At 38.7% G+C, this 5,131-nt stretch overlaps 1 pseudogene; it reads right to left on the reverse strand.

Annotated features, from left to right (window-relative positions):
- Positions 1 to 3,671: 3,671 nt before the first annotated feature.
- Positions 3,672 to 4,253, reverse strand: LOC142433830 (endothelial differentiation-related factor 1 pseudogene; annotated as a pseudogene).
- Positions 4,254 to 5,131: the final 878 nt, after the last annotated feature.

Consider the following 5,131-nt stretch of genomic DNA (forward strand, 5'->3'; position numbering starts at 1 on the left):
TTGACTTAACAGAAGTAAGAAGAGGGAATCTGGGAATCTGAAGCAGGCCTTGTACAAAAACTGAGGGGAAAACTTCGACACTGGCCCAAGTACCTCCAGAACTGGCTATGACAGGGATAACTAATGTGAGGGGACTTGACACGTTTGTGGAGAAATGGAATTAAAAGATAATGGAATTTTCCCATGAACTTTTGAAGTCCCCTCGTAGTAGAATTAGGACTGAAAACATTCTGATCACTGTATTCCCCTAGGGGAATGCCTCTTCCACCTCAGTGGATGCCTAGTGGTTTAGTCTCTGGCTAAGATAAATCAAGTGAATCTGACAGGGGAGATGCTGAAAAGAGTGTACCATATATAGGGACAATAAGTGGCCAAGGACTGTGTGATGTAGAATGCTGAGAATATGTGGCTATCGTCTTCAGTCTCTTCTCAATCTTAAATCAAGATCTCCCATTACTTATCAGAACTTTACCAACTAGTCCAGAGATTAGAAAACTCATCTAAGTGAAATTTTATCAAAGAAGAAGTATACTAAAGTGTGACTCTAAAATAAATCATTCTTCAATAAAATTTTTTCTAAAACTTAGGATTCAGATAATCCTCTAGTGAAAACCAAAGTCAACCAATCACAACCAAATACCAGTTTATCCCCCATGTTCTTAATCATGTGCAGACAATCAAGGATTATCAGAAATCCGAGATAAGCTTCCAGCAAGGAAAATGGAGAGCAACATAAACAAATTAAAAAAGAAATTGGAAGTAACAGGCTACAGTGGTGAAAGCAAACTTCAAACCAATCTACCATTAATTGTTTCAGAGAGATAACAGATTATATTAGAAATTTGAGAGTTCCCAGCAGCTGCAATGAGAGATTTGCTAATAACCCACAGGAAAACTTATTTTTCCATTTATATTTCTTAAGTTAAGCATTGAATTGTAACAGTGATGTATAATGCAACATTTAAGAATCTTCCACTATGTAGTTTTCCCTGTGCTTCCTATTTTAACCTCTACTATCTACCTTCCTGGTTTCATTCACATATACTTGTCATGTGCAAACACACACACAGAAATTCATTCTATTTTAATACCTGGTACGTGTTGGTTAATTTGCTATAAACATGATAACATATTATGGACATGAATATACAACTAGTTACTCTTCTGAATATTCCATGGGCACCCATGCCAAGATGTATCTGCCACCAAACAGATGCATAAATATATTGACTGTGAATTTTAAAATTAATCTCTGGAAACCATAAGAAATGCCCCGTGTGAAGTCAATTGTTTCTACTTGGAGTCTTCATTTTTCAATGTGTGATTCCATTGTATCCAATTCTATTTTATCTATTGAGTTTGTTCCATCGTGCCCTTCATCACACTTCTAGCCAATGACATACTTATAAAATGTGTGTATAACACATGCATCATATACATTGGTGCCTACTACTGTCAATGCTCCTTAGCAGGTTCCTTCTCTTCTTAATCTAGGTGGCCATTCGATTAAGAATTCATGTAGTACCAGGTATACAAATACCAGTTACAGAGCCTGGAGCCACTTTGCTGTTAGTTGACACAGTTGATCTTTGGCAGTCATTTGCATTCTAGTTCACCACAGAAAAACGTCAAGCAAGAACACCACATACAATATAAGAAGCATACGTAAGAGCAATTTTCACATAAGGAGTTACTATGTCATAATTTTCAAACAAAAGAAATGAGAATCATGAGTATAAAAAATGATAAAATGAAAACTATTAAATTGTCGTTATAAATTGTACTTGGTCCTTATTATGAAGTGGTGTTCTAATTGTGAGGCTAGACTAACAATTTCATCCAATAACTGAACCTCAAAATGGGGTGATTGTGATATAAGCAAACAACAAAGTAGAATGTGGAAGGGCAATATCCCTGGTTATAGAGTAAAATGCATTAATAGATTTTTTAATGTTATAAGAGCTGTAAGCCTTCAATAAAATGATTGATTTTTATAAAACATATACATTTTTTAACTGTTTGCCACCATATGTTCATATTTATTGAGACAAATTGTTCACATCCTAAAGTTGCTTTTTAAGTGAGGAAGCAAATTTTTTTCAGAATAATAAATATTAATCATTCCCTCATGTCACTACCAACACAATAAAATGTGGACTGTTTCTTGATACTGGTAGAAAGAATAATTTGCTCATAAATACTGCACTATTAGAAGTTCTACTGGGATCTCAAACGTTAGTTCTAGTTCCAGAAATACCTCTTTATAAATATCACATTAAAGATCAACATTTCTTAATATTTTTTGTAGATAACCCATGGCACACTAGTTTGAAGAACATGATATTTTTTATTTGGTTACATATTGGTAAAACTTCTGGAAAGTAATGCTTGTTAGAAAGGAATTCATCTATGTAATCAATAGATATTTGTTGAATGACTACTAAATGGTAATTGTTGAATGATAATTTAAAGTGATATCATACAAAAGATGAAACATTGACTCCTACTATTGGTAGAAAGCGTGAGAACATTGTTTTGAAGCCTACCAGAACGTATAGTAGGAAGTTGTTATTTTATCTGTGAAAGGGGAATGCCCGTTTCTGTTTAGCTTTTTGTTTTTAAGGTTTATTTGGCTTCCTGTGACTTTGCACTGCAAATCAATTTCACTGTTTTATAACACAGATAGAATTGGCAAAGTTAAATAGTCTTACTCATGGTTGAAATCAGCAAAACTGACCCTCCTAAAAATAAATCATAAAGAGAAAATATATACGCTTCCAATTTCCTGGCTGAAAATTGGTCTCAAAGGTGAAGGGACATGAAACTTAGTCTTAAAGGTGATGAAAATCTAACCTTAGGCCCATCTCCATATTAATCATGTTCTTGGAGAAGCCAGAAGACCAAGTATGGTGATACCATTTTAGATGTTTAAATTAGTGTATTATTTGGGAGAATTATATTTAGAACTAAAGAGTGTCCCACAGAGATGTTTTACTTGGAATTGTTTTTTTACTTTACTTGTACCTTCAATTCATTTATTGTTTATTTATTGTTATATTTGCTGTGTTAGGTAAGCATAGGACTGCCAACCACAAAGTCAGTGGTTCAAGCCCATCAGCTGCTTCATGGCAGAAAGATAAGATTATCTGCTGCAGTAAAGAGTTACAGCCTCAGAAACCCTACATACGGTCTCTGTAAGTCAGAATTGACTCAATGGCACTGGATTTAAGTAGTTGAATATATTTAGAATTCACTGCATGCTAGGTTCTGCAGGAATCATGTTAAGGTCTGTCCAGTTGGTTCTGATTCACAGCTTCCCTATGTACAAGAGAATGAGACACCAACTGGTCCTGTGCCGTGCTCACAATTGTTCTTATATCTGAGCCCATTGTTGAAGTCACAGTTGTCAATCCATCTGGAGTCTTCCTCTTTTTCACTGCCCTATTTGTTAGCTTTACCAAGTATGATGTCCTTCCCCATGGATGGGTGTCTCTTGATAACGTGTCCAAAATATGTAAGAGGAAGTTCCATCATCCTTATGTCTAAGGGACATTCTGGCCAGACTTCTTCCAAGACAGATGTGCTTTTTCTTTTGGAAGTCCGTGGAACTTTCAATATCCTGCACCAGCACCATCGTCCAAACTCATTGATTCGTCTTTTTTTTTTTTGACTTAGCAATGTTTTGTTTTAGATGGCAGGTGTGGGGAAGGGGTCCCCGGTGGCCTGGCGTCCGGAGCCACTGGCCAGTGAAGCGACACAAATCCGGTCGGTCGGGAGCCCCCAGACAGAAGCGGTGGACACCGGATTCGAGGCTTTGGGCTCTTCCCCCTCTGGCCCTTCTCGATGGGAGTCCCAATGTCCTTGCCCCACAACTTGAGGTCAATCTTGCCCAGAACACGGTTGTTGAGGATGGCCCGCCCACTTTCATAGTCAGCGATGACTTGGGGCTTCTCGCTGATTTTGGGAGCCGGGTCCTTCTGCATCATCCCCTTGCTCTGGGGGCCTTGCTGGATGACCTTGCCCACTTCCAAGGTCACGCAGTCAAGGTGCAGCTCCTCCGTCTCTCGGTCCAACTTGGCGGTGTTCTTGGTGATGGAGTGCTGCTTGTTCTGACCAGTGGCCCATTTCTTGGACGTCTCCACATCCTCCCCTCATCTCTGTGCTTCCAGAATGGCCTGCTTGGATTTAGCTTGGGCGGCCGTGGGGCCCTTCTTTCGCAGCACAGTCACCGTGTCCCTGTCGCTCTCGGCCATCGCGGTCCAGCGCGGTCAGCGACTCTGTCCTGCGGCTCCATGGTGGTTGCTCAAGTCCCAGTGCAGCATCGCCACGTCACCCGTGCCCATTGATTTGTCTTTGGTATGAGGTGATTGAAAATGTCATGGCTTAAGTCAGGTGGACCTTAGTCGTCCACTTAACATACTTGCTCTTCAACATTTTAAAGAGCACTTGCGCAACAAATTTTCCTTAAGAAATGGCAGGAATCCATAGGTAAATGAGAAACGTAGATTATGCAGTCAAGAAGCTTCCAAATTTAGTGTATCAAGGGGCAAATATTTTCTCTAAAGGGCTAAATAACATGTATGACATAGTGATCCAGATAGCCTGTCACAGCTACTCAACTCTACTCTTGAAACATGAAATCGGGCATAGTTTGTATAGTATTCTTTTGCCAAACCAGGCAGTTGGGCTAAATTTATCCATCAGGATATAGCTTATTGTCTACTAATCTAGCATGAGAACAACAGGCTCTTTCTTATACAAATGCTTGTCCATTGCTAGCCCTGGGGCTAGGGTATGGTGTTTAAGTCGATTTAGAGGCTGTGAGTCCCAAAGCACAGCACAATCAATTAGGGATGTTTTCACATATGCGATAGGGGTAGTTGTAGAAATACCATTTCCTATTTTACTTTTAGCAGGGAAGACAGACATAAACAACAAATTATTAAAACTTGTGAACATACCATAAGATACACACACACACAAAACACAGGAAAGGTTTTCTAAGGGTTTTGTGTGAGAACAGTAAGTACAGTGAGTTGCCTAAGTGTCTCCAAACAACAACAAACTATGCCAACCAGAAACCACAGAGAAAAAGTTAATTTTTACTAGATTGAAATTAAAATATCTATAT

The sequence above is a fragment of the Tenrec ecaudatus genome, chromosome X (assembly GCF_050624435.1).
Source record: "Tenrec ecaudatus isolate mTenEca1 chromosome X, mTenEca1.hap1, whole genome shotgun sequence".
Taxonomy (NCBI): domain Eukaryota; kingdom Metazoa; phylum Chordata; class Mammalia; order Afrosoricida; family Tenrecidae; genus Tenrec; species Tenrec ecaudatus.